This window comes from Equus caballus, chromosome X, assembly GCF_041296265.1.
Source record: "Equus caballus isolate H_3958 breed thoroughbred chromosome X, TB-T2T, whole genome shotgun sequence".
NCBI classification, from domain to species: domain Eukaryota; kingdom Metazoa; phylum Chordata; class Mammalia; order Perissodactyla; family Equidae; genus Equus; species Equus caballus.
This window is the reverse complement of record NC_091715.1, coordinates 97,147,448-97,160,198: the sequence shown is the minus strand read 5'-3', so window position 1 is coordinate 97,160,198 and position 12,751 is coordinate 97,147,448. Positions and strand designations below refer to the sequence as shown.

At 34.7% G+C, this 12,751-nt stretch overlaps 1 pseudogene; it reads right to left on the bottom strand.

Moving 5' to 3' along the window:
- Window positions 1–4,150: 4,150 nt before the first annotated feature.
- On the bottom strand, window positions 4,151–4,417 carry LOC100629930 (ATP synthase subunit f, mitochondrial pseudogene; annotated as a pseudogene).
- Window positions 4,418–12,751: the final 8,334 nt, after the last annotated feature.

The window sequence follows — 12,751 nt, the reverse complement described above, 5'->3', positions numbered from 1 at the left end:
AATGCAGTCCATAGGCTGGTGCCAGTGAAAGACAAATATGGAAGTTCTCTCTCCAGTCTGAGTGTTCTGAGTTTCTTCTGCCGGGAACAGGTAAATTATCTTTGTGACGTCCATGTATGATTTCTTACGCTTGTCTAGGCAAGCCAAAAGCCACCTTGGTTTGAAGGATATTATTCCCCTTGGAGAAGTTTCCCTTAGTGTAGCATTACTTCCTTCCCAGTCTAACATTGTTAACATCCCCAAGCAAACATGGCTAGAGACATTCCTGTTCCTTTTTTATTCCCATAAATTTAAAATCCATATGTTAATTTCTACTAAAATGGAATTTTTCCTGGTATTGCATGGAATCTATAGACCAAGTTGGGGACAGTTGACGTATTAACAATACTGAGCATTTCAATCTTTAAATATGGCATATATCTCAATTTATTTAGGTCTGTCATTAATTTTGGAAAATTCTCAGCCATTGTTACTTCAAATATTTCTTCTGTTGCTGTCTCTCTTTCTTCTTCTTCTGGTAATCCCACTATATGTATGTTACACCTTTGGTAATTGTCCCACATTTCTTAGATGGTCTATTTCTTTCCTTTTCTCTTTCTTTCTTTCTGTCCTCTTTTTTCTCTAGATTTTTCAGTTTAGGAAGTTTCTATTGACACAGCCTAAAGCTTCCTGATTTTCTCCCTTGGCCGTTTCCAGTCTACTGAGGAGCCCATCAAAGGCTTTCTTCATTTTTGTTACAGTGTATTTAATTTCTAGCATTTCCTTCACTACTTTTGTTGAGTTTCCATCTCTGTGCTTACATTACTCATCTACTCTTGCATATTGTTCACTTTTTACATTAAAACTCTTAGCATACTCATCATAGTTATTTTAAACTCCTGTTCTGATAATTCCAAAATCTCTTTCATACCTGAGTCTGATGCATGCTTTATCTCTTCAGACTGCGTTTTTTGCATTTTAGCATGTCTTGTAATTTTCTGTTAATAGTCAGATATGATGTATTGTGTGATAGGAATTGAGGTAAAAAGGCCTTTAGTGTGAGGTTTATGTTTATCAGGCCAGTAGTTAGGCTGCGTTTACTGTTTGCTGAAGCTGTAGGTGTCAGAGGCTAAAATTTCCACTAGTTCCTTGTTTTTGTCTCCCCCATGGTCTTTGGGTTTCTCTAGAGACTCCTTCCTTTTTTTTTTTTTTTTTTAAGATTTTATTTTTTTCCTTTTTCTCCCCAAAGCCCCCCGGTACATAGTTGTATATTCTTCGTTGTGGGTCCTTCTGGTTGTGGCATGTGGGACGCTGCCTCAGCATGGTCTGATGAGCAGCGCCATGTCCGCACCCAGGATTCGAACCAACGAAACACTGAGCTGCCTGCAGCGGAGCGCGCAAACTTAACCACTGGGCCACGAGGCCAGCCCCTAGAGACTCCTTCTTAAATAGAGTCTGAGACTTACAGTCCTTTCTGTAATCTTCTGTTATTACACAGGAGTCCAATTGATGTAGTGGTAAGATGTGAGAAGAAGGGAAGCATGTAGTCCTATGATTAGGTCTCAGTCTTTAAGTGAGCCTGTGTTCCAGGGCTACAACCTTTATTAGTGCTTTTCAGCTTGTTTTTCCTCCTTAGGTGGGTGACTAGAGGTGGCTAGAGTTGGATATTTCCCTTCTCTCAGGTGAATTATGCTCTCATAAAACTCAAGTGGGTTAGGCTCTAGCAAAATAGTTTTCTTGAGAGCAGGCTTTTGTTAAGGAGAGCAGAGTACAATGGGTGTTTTTCAAAATGGCTACTTTCCCCCTCCTCCTGCCAGAAGCTAGAGGGAATTTTTCTCCCATCTTCACCCTAAAAACCTAGTGGGGCTCCTGGATAAAACTTAAAAAAAGGTGGAGGAATCCCTAAGACTGAACCACCCATTTTTTAACTCTCGAGCTCATCCACACTGAGCCTCCAGCAATTTGTCACTCACAGTCTGAGTGTTCCTACCAGTATTGGCTCCAGCAGCTGACTTCTGCTCTTGGTAAGTGTGATTCTCTGTGTCTGCCTGTATTTCCAGTTTTCAGGTTGGTAGCTTGCCCTGTGACCTCAATTCTCTAGTGGACCTAAAAAAAGTTGTTGATTCTCAGTTTGTTCAGTTTTTTTCTTGTGATGACTTCTAAATTCTTTATGTTTTGGACAAGAACTCAAGGTCCTTTTCATTTATTTAGAAATGTTTAAATTTATCTTATAATATTTTCAAGTTTTCAGTGTAGATGTCTTGCACATCTCTTGTTCAATTTATTCCTAAATATTTTATATTTTTTATATCACTGTAAATTTTTTGAAATTTATTTCCAATTGTATGATATGAGTACACTGAAACACAGTTGTTTTTTAAATGTTTGTATCTTGACCTTGTATTCTGAGACCTTGATAAATTTACTTTTTAGTTCTAAGTTAATTTGTAAATTCTTTAGGATTTTCCACATATATAATCAAGCCTTTCTTCATTTTAATTTTTCCTTTTCAATTTTTATACTTTCTGTTGACTTACTGGACTGACTAGGACATCTAGTACGATATTGAGGAGAAATGATGATAGAGGACATCTTGTCTGGTTCTTACTCTTAGAGGAGAAGCATCCAATAGTTCGTCATTAAGAATGATGTTAGCTATAGGTTTTTTGTAGGTACCTTTTATTGAATTGAGCAATTTCCCTTCTGTTACTAATTTTTGAGAATATATTGCCTTTAAGTCACGAAGGGATGTGGAATTTGTCAAATGATTCTGCTGCATCTATTGAGATGATTTTATAAGTTTTCTTCTTTATTCTCTTTAAAAGGTGAATTACTTTGATTGATTTTGAATCTTAAACCAATCTTGCATTACTGGGATAAACCCCACCTACTTGGATGTATTATCTGTCTATCTATCTAACTATCCACACTGCTCTATTCAATTTACTGATATTATGTTAAGGATTTCTTTTTGGTCCATATTCATGAAGAACATTGGTTTATTAGTTTCTATTCCTGTAATGCCTTTGTCAGGTTTTGATAACTGGCTTATCCTGGCCTCATAAAACAAACTAGGAAGGAATCTTCTCTCCTTTGTCTTTTAAAAGAGTTCATGTGAGGGGCCAGCCCAGTGGCACAGCAGTTAAGTTCACACGTTCTGCTTCGGCAGCCTGGGGTTCGCCGGTTCAGATCCCGGGTGTGGACATGGCACCACTTGGCATGCCATGCTGTGGTAGGCGTCCCACATATAAAGTAGAGGAAGATAGGCATGGATGTTAGCTCAGGCCAGTCTTCCTCAGCAAAAAGAGGAGGATTGGCAGTAGTTAGCTCAGGGCTAATCTTCCTAAAAAAAAGAAAGAAAAGAAAGAGTTCATGTGAGATTAATGTTACTTCCTTCTTAAATGTTTGACATAATCCATCAACAAGAACTTGTGACTTGAAAATTTCCTTTGCACAGAAGTAGATTTATTACACATTCAATTTCTTTTATAAATGTACTCATTACAATTTTCTATATCTTTTCGTATGAGTTTTGGCAATTTTTGTCATTCAAGGAATTAGTCCATATCATCTAGTTTGTCATTTTTGTTGGCATAAAGTTGTTCATAATATTCCTTAGGTATCCTTTTAATGTCTGTAGGATCTATAATAATAACCCTGCTTTCGTTTCTGATACTTGTAATTTGTATTTGCCTTTTATTTATTCATTGATCTCCAACAGAGTTTATTTTATCAAATTTTCAAAGAAACAACTTTTCTTTGTTAATTTTTTCTAATGTTCATATTTTCTATTTCATTGATTTTTCTCTTATCTTTATTATTTTTCTTTTTTCTACTTTGGGTTTAATGTGCTCTTCTTTTTTTAGCTCCGTAAAGTAAAAATTAAGATCAATAGCTTTGAGCCCTGTTTCTTTCATATAAAGAAGACTTGCTTCTTGTATATGTTCAAACATAAATTTCCTTCTAAGAACTACTTTAGCTGCCTCCCGTTGTGTTTTCATTATCATTTAGGTAGTTTTTCTTCTTTTTACATGTTCCAGTCATCTTTTATTGGGCATTAATTATCAATTACATATGAAAAGATTTACATCATTGTGTTCCTCAACGACAGGTGCCTGGGTAAAAAGGTCATGCTCAGGAATGCAGAGTCACACTCCACACTGAGCCCTCTTCAGTGGTATTTGCACAGCCACTCATGTTTAAGTTCCTTCTAAGAAAGGCAACAGATGAAAAGCATGTAAGTTGCCAGCACCATAGAAACTCTAGCAACGCTCCTTTTCTTCACATTGATATGCATGTTGTAATATCAATAATAACCTCTTTGAAATGCACCAACAATGCCATTGGGGATGAAATCCCATATCAATATCCAGCTTGGCAGCTCCCCATGGATTTTGACATCCATGAGTTTCTTCTCTACCGGTATCACTGACACCATCTTGGTGACTAGGGTGTCCACTCTCTAGGTGGGTTTATTTTATAATTCCCCTTACAATTTCTTCTTTGACTCAAAGATAATTTATAAGTAGATGGTTTAATTTTGAACCATTTCCGGATATTTCTAGATTTTGTTGTTACTAATTTATAATTTACTTCTAGTGTGCTTAGAGGAAATTCTCTGTAGTATTTAAATCTTTTGAAATTTATTGAGATTTATTTTAAGGCCCAGCATATGGTCTTTCTTGTTTAAGGTTCCATGTGCACATGAAAAGAGTGAGTTTTCTGCAGTTGTTGGGTGAAATGCTATAAAATGTTAATAGTGTTGAGTTAGTTGATAACATTTTCAAATCACTAATGTTTCATTTAGTTGTTCTATCATTTACTGAGAGAAAGATGTTACTATATTTGACCTGGATAAATGTCCCTATTTTTGCCAATAATCCCTCTTTTCTTGAATTCTATTCTGTCTGATATTATTGTAATCACTACAGCTTTCTTATGTTTACCATTTACATTGTATATATTTTTACATTCTTTTACTTTCAATATATAAACATCTTTATATCTAAGTGAAGCTTTTGAAAGCAGCATGTAGTTGTGTCTTGCTTTCTCATCCAGTAAAAATTATTGGAATGATACAAATGGAGACCAAAAAAGGGGAACACAGAAATAAAAAAGATACATAGTAACTAGCAACATGGTGGATTTAAACCTAACTACATCAATATTACAGGAAATGTAAATAGACTAAGCAATACCTTCTAATTAAGAGCTTTCCTTTGGGTTAACTCAATAATTTTTATTTTTCCATTTTAATTCCTCTGTTGGATTTTTAATTACACTTCTTTGCGTCATTTTTAGTATTGCTCTAAGGATGGAACTATGCACCCTAATCTTATCACAGTATACTTAGAATAAATATTCCACCCATTCATATAAAAATAAATACCTTGAAAGTTAAAATTTCATATACTCACTCCCCATTGTGCTGTTGTTGTCATGTGGTTTATATCTACGTAAGTTATAAACTTGACAATGCAGTGGTTTTTGCTTTATACAGTCAGTTACGCTTTAAAAAATTGAGGTGGGAGAAAGTTAATATTTTTTAAATTTACCCTCATATTTACCATTCCTGATGCTTTTCATTTTTCCCTGTAGATCTGACTTTTCATCTGGTATAATTTCTTCATTTCTTACCATTTCTTATAGCTAGGATAGTCTAGTAACAAATCCTCTCAACTTTTGTTTATGTTAAAATGTCTTTACTTCACCCTCGTTTGGAAGAATATTCTCACTGGATATTGGATTCTGGGTTGACAATTTTTTTTCAGGACTTTAAAGATGTGATTCCTTTTTCTTCGGGTTTCCACTGTTTTTGGTGAGAAGTTGGCTGTAACATATCATTTTTTTCCCTATATGTAATCTGTCTTATTTCTCTGCAGCTTTCAATATTATATCTTTATCTTTAGTTTTCTATAATTTAACTATGATGTACCTAGATGTGATTTTCTTTGAATTTATCCTACTTTGGATTTGCTAAGCTTCCTGGATCTGTAAATTGATGTTTGTTTTTATTGTGTGTGTTTTTTAAACTAAATTTGGAAATGTTTAAACTATTATTTTAATAATATTTTTATGCCTCTGTTCTCTCTTTCTGGAATGCCAATTTCTTGTATTTTAGGTGCTTAATAATGTCTTGAAAGTTACCAATATTCTTTTCCTTTTTTTAAATTATTATATTTAGGTCACATTGGTTTATAACACTGTGTAAATTTCAGGCATACATCATTATATTTTGGCTCCTGTATAGACTGCATTGTGTTCACCACCAAAAGTCTAGTTTCCATCCATCACTATACAAATGTGCCCCTCTACCCCTTTCACCCTCCCCCCACCATCTTCCCCTCTGGTAACCACCAATCTATTCTCCTTATCCATGTGTTTGTTTGTTTATCTTCCACATATGAGTGAAATCATGGTATTTCACTTAGCATAATACACTCAAGGTCCATCCATGTTGTCACAAATGGCATTATTTCATCTTTTTATGGCTGCATAATATTCCATTGTACATATATATCACATATTCTTATCTGTCCATCTGTTGATGAGCACTTGGGTTTCTTCCAAGTCTTGGCTATTGTGAATAATGCTATGATGAACAAAGGAGTGCATATGTCTTTTTGAATTAGTGTTTTCATGTTCTTTGTATAAATATCCAGAAGTGGAATAACTGGATCATATGGTAGTATAGTTTTTAATTTTTTGAGAAATCTCCTTAGTGTTTTCCATGGTGGCTGCACCAGTTTGCATTCCCACCAGCAGGGTTCCTTTTTCTCCACATCCTCTCCAACACTTGTTATTTTTCGTCTTGTTAATAAAAGCTATTCTGACAGGTATGAGATGACATCTCATTGTAGCTTTCATTTGCATTTCCCTGATAATGAGCAATATTGACCATCTTTTCATGTGCCTCTTCATCATCTGTATATCTTCTTTGGAAAAATATCTGTTCATATCCTCTGCCCATTTTTTGATTGAGTTGTTTTTGTTGTTGTTGTTGTTGAGTTGTATGAGTTCCTTATGTATTTTAGAAATTAGCCCTTTATCAATATATGATTTGCAAATATTTTCTCCAAGTTGGTGGGTTGTCCTTTTGTTTTGTGGACAGTTTCCTTTGCCATTCAGAAGCTCTTTAGTTTGGTGTAGTGTCCCTTGTTTATTTTTTCTTTTGTTTCCCTTGCCTGGTCAGACATGGTATTCAAAATGAGACTACTAAGTCCAAGTATATTGCCTATATTTTTTTCTAGGAGTTTTATGGTTTCAGGTCTTTTATTCAAGTCTTTAATCCGTTTTGAGTTAATTTTTGTGTATAGTGTAAGATGATCTACTTTCATTCTTTTGCACATGATCATCTCAATAGATGCAGAGAAAGCATTTGACAAAATCCAACATCCATTTATGATAAAAACTCTCAATAAAATGAGTATGGAAGGAAAATACCTCAACATAATAAAGCCCATTGGTGACAAAACCACAGCCAACATCATACTCAATGGTGAAAAACTGAAAGCTACCCCTCTAAGAATAGGAACAAGACAAGGATGCCCATTCTCACCACTCTTATTTAATACAGTATTGGTAGTCTTATCCATAGCAATTAGGCAAGAAAAAAAATAATGTAAAGGATCCAAATTGGAAAGGAATGAGTATAACTGTCACTATTTGTTAATGATATGATTCTATATAGAGAAAACTCTAAAGAATCCATCAAATAGTTAACAAATACAGTAAAGTTACAGGGTACAAAATCAACATACAAAAATCAGTCACATTTCTATACGCTAACAACAAACTACCAGAAAGAGAAATCAAGACTACAATCTCATTTACAATTGCAACAAAAAGAATAAAATACCTAGGAATAAATTTAACTAAGGAGGTGAAAGACCTATACACTGAAAACTGTAAGACATTTTTTTTAAAAGAAATTGAAGAAGATGTAAAGAAATGGAAAGATATTCCAAGTTCATGGATTGGAAGAATAAACATAATTAAAATGTTCATATTATGTAAAGCAATCTACAGATTCAATGCAATCCCAATCAGAATCCCCATGACATTTTTCATGGAAATTAGAACAAAGAATCCTAAAATGTATATGGAACAATAAAAGATCCCGAATAACCAAAACAATCCTGAGAAAAAAGAACAAAGCTGTCACACTCCCTGAATTCAAAATGTACTACAACCCTGTAGTAATCAAAACAGCATGGTAATGGCACAAAAACAGAGACACAGGTTAACAGAACAGAATTGAGAGCCCAGAAATAAGACCACACGTCTATGGACATCTAACCACCAACAAAGGAGCCAAGAACATACAGTGAAGAAAGTTTTTTCAATAAATCATGTTGGGAAAACTGGACAGCGTCATGCAAAAGAATGAAAGTAGACCATTATATGCTCTTCATTTTTGTATCAATCTTCCTCCTCTTCTTCATATGGATAATTTTGATTGACATATCAAGTTCACTGACCTTTCTTGTATTATTCTCAGTCTGGGTTAAGCGAATTTTTTGTTTCTGATATTTTACTTTTAAATTGTAGAATGCCCATTTAGTTTTTAAGATAGATTTTATTTATTCACTGACACTCCCCAATTGTTCACTCAATTCAACCATCTTTTTTCCTAACATCTTGAGCATATTTATAATGGCTGCCTTAAAATATTTTTCTGCTAATTCCATAATGTGGATCATCTAGAAGCCCTTTGTCACTGTTTTTTTCTCTTGATTATAGTGCAAATTTTCCTGTTTCTCTTCAGGTTTCATAATTTTTTTATTTTTATATTGAACGTTTTAGATAATTCATTCTACAGTCCCTGGATTCTGTTACGTTCCTCTGAGGAGCATTTGTTGTAAATTATTTGCTGATCAAATTGAACTTGTGGAGGCTTGCTTTTATGCTCTGTTAGTGTGACTCAGTTTTTTTTCCCCCTTTTTCCTAATGTGAATGCTTTAGTAGTGTAACATAAATTTTACCTCTAAGACAAGACCTTTCTGGGATTTCAGTGGTAAACTTAAGGTATTTACCAAGCCCCTTTAAAACTCCAAACTGTCTTACTAGTAGTGGGTATCTACTGAAATATCTGTGCAGCATTTTCAGCCTTCCAATTCTTTTCTCCTGGGCTCTTTGAAGTATCTCCCATAAATGCGTGGTTCATGGATCACACAAGAATTTCAAGGGAGTTTATATGGAGATTTGGGAACTATATCTTTCTGTAGCTTCCTCTTTGTCAGAATCCCCCCTTAACTTCCAGCTGAAATGGCATCCTTCAATTCCATTATTTGACTCCTCAAGCCAGTTTTCTGCTTGATTTCTAGCTGCCCCGTGGTTCATGTTCTTGGTAGTATTTTCAGGGTAGAAGTTGTATAAACGTGGATCTCATAATTGTTATCAAAGTGAAGGTTGTCCATTTCAAGTTTCTTCACCCTTACTAGAACTGGAAAGTCACTGAACTAATATTTAAAGGGACAACACTGGAAATTGTATCTTTGCCACTCTTTTTTTGTCCAACCACTCAGAGTCTTAGATTAAGATGGAGTGCAGTCCTGAAATTTATATAATGTTAAAGTTACCTCAATAAAAAAAGGATTTAAATTTACATTTTTTAAAAATGGAGGGTAGTGTCATCTGCTTCTCAGTAACTCAAGTTCCTATTGTAACTTTAAATCCAACTTTATGTGCCAAACCCTATAACCAAAGGCTCATCTTTTTAATTGTTTCTGCTTGATCTTTTCTGAATTATCTGTTTCTGAGCCCATTGGTAGCACTAGTATCATACTTACTCATATCTAGGATATGATTGATGAGATATCTGCTAAGTAAGCCAAAAATACTAATAAAATGTGACCTTAATGAGCTATTTGAGCACAACTCACAATGCAGCAGAATACTCTGCCAATTAGTCAAGGTAACAGAGGCAGTGCAGCTTATGCTTATGGAATTTTATTGTTTAGCCAGGAAGAAAAAATGCTGTCTAGCTCTTTTTAAGGGAAGTATGACTTCTTACTTTTCTGACCATATTTATTATAATAATACTCTCTTGGACTTCAAAGCTGGAACGATTTCCTCTGGCTTTATTTGACTGTTGTCATAGAATTTACCCCCATGTTACACTCCTGCCACTCTTTATATCTGTCACTGCTCTGACATATTTAAATAAAAAGAAATTTGAGGGACATGTATACTCTGATACAAGCATAGAAAGTATCTCCCAAAAATATAGTATGTAATAATAATGATAGTACCCAGCGTCATGACTTTCTCCTAAAGCTTAGTGACACACTTAGAGTGAATTGATTGTCACTGGGTCAAGGAGAAAAAAGTGCCTAAAAAAATCAGATAAGAATATTGGGACAGAATGCCAAAAGGCGAAATCTTAAAAAGCTAACATCACATGAAAGGTTTTTTTCCAATAATACCCTCAAATTAGGGATATTTAATGCTTCTTTTGAGAAGACATTCAAGAAAAGTAAATGTATGCCTTTGAAATAAGAATAGGTAAGAACACCATGTGACTTTGATTCTATCACATACTCGTTTGTCTCTTTCTTCCCCATTCAACTCTAAACTCTGACAACAGAGTTTGGTTTTTCCATCTTTGCATTCTCATATGCCCTCAGCACAGAGCTTTGCATATAATTGGTTCTTAATGAGTATATGTTGCAATTAAATTTTAAACCATTTAATTTCAATGACTTCTAGACCTAAATTCCATACTATTTTTACTTGTAAAGAGCATGACTCATTCTATTGAAGAAAAGGAAATCTCTGCCTCAGTTCCCCAATTGCTCAATTTTAGTAGCTGAGAAGTTTCTCTATAGTATCTGACTGGGGGTAACCAGTAAAATTCATTAATATATATTGGATTTTCTAACTATTTGTGCATTCTCATCTCTATTTTGAAAACAAAAAATAGAATATATTGGTTTAGATCGTAATGTGTGAATTCTACATGTAGAATAAATGCTCGTATCTAAGTTATAGCTTATCACCTTGATAAAGGAAGAATTTAAAAAATGTTTAAGAGCCATGAGAAAATGATAGGAAGAGGGAGTAGTGTCCAAAATGATTAGCACACTGCATAGAAACAACGTAGTCCGAATTTTACTAAAAAAAAAATTATTAAGTGCTTCTCTGAAAACTGTACAGAAGAGATTGCTTTTAAGTAATCTCACAACTAGCATTACTTATTTCATGGGTATTTTATACCTCCAACATCCACTTATATTTTGCATCTATTTGTGTGGAAATAAGTTTCTAGATTTAATAAACACTTGTCTTGGCTTTCTTTATTGATTTCATTAAGAAAAATCCTCCTTTATCTATAAATAACTCATAGTTGCAAAGTGACAAGAGGGCAAATTATTCAAAGTCCTAAATGTTGCATAATTTATACACCTGAAGTTTAGTAGTGTAGAGATAGATGCCCTTTAATATATTTGTTTGTGTACATGTGTGAAGTACAAGCCCTACAGATACTGTTTATCTGTATTCAAAATGGCTGTGACTCAAAAGACTGAAGCTCTTCCCAGTTCTGTGACAACAGCTATTGGTTTGTGGCTCCAGCTGATGTTTGTAGAGCCTACCTAACTGTATAGGTTCTTTTGTGCTTTCTGGAATACCAAAAATGTTACCCCTTCTTTTCTTCTTCCACTGTTGGTTGATCTGTCTGCTGCTAATATTTACCTGTAGTCCTCAGGCAAGCTTCGTTACCTGAGACTTACTTTTTTTAGGTTCTTATAGCATAGCTTAAATCCTTGTTGATTGCAGCTCCCTCTTCATGTGGCATCTACTTCACATGCTACTATCTATCTGTCTATCTATCTATCTATCTATCTATATACATATATAGACGATATATAGATCAGTCTTGTTCTTATAGACAAACCAAGAAGGTAGCCATAATCTATACAATATTATTTAAGGGGCATAAAAGGTCTCCCTGACTGAATTAACTGTAATTCAGGACATTAAAGTCCCCTGTTAAAATACAAATGCTTCCTGGAAAGGGCAAAACATAAAACTCTTTCAAAGCATTAATTCCTCAGCTTGAATTATTTTCTCAGACTAGCTATAAAACAGAATACAACTAAAGAGTGGGATATACAGAATGAGTAAGTATTGATGGAAGGGACCAAAGAACACAAAGATCCAGAGCATGGGGATGCCTGGCAGGATTAGTTCGCATGGTATTTAGCAGTGTCCGGCTCTGAGCACCCAGAAGACAACATAGGGCATGGGAGCAAATAGGTTGGAAAAGTCCTCAAGCAAAACATCGCCTATTTCACAACTTTACATTTAGCTGAGCCTCCCTGCTCTCATCTATATCAGATGGCCTGCTAGCATTAACATAGGAGTTAGTTCAATGCTGGTAGTCCAGCTGCATTTTAGCACCTCGTTGTTGCAATTTAATTCTGGATATGACTCATAGGTGCCTGTGATTGAAAAACACATACACATTTAAACAGGAAGACATTGCATCTTCAGAGGGTGATGTGTAAATGCAGATGAAACCACTGACCCATAATGCTTGATAACTATTCTTGTCTCATGTATAAATTACATAGAGCCGGGAAACCAAGGCACTGCATAACACTTTTGAGTAAAAAAAATCATCCATAACAGGATGGAATATCTACAAATGCATCATATTGCAGTATTCAAAACTGGGAACCTTTCTGTCCAGATTTGCATCCAATGAAGTTCTATGTATAAAATTCCCCATATAAGAATCTGGCCCTTTATTAGCAAATGCTTAGTTTCT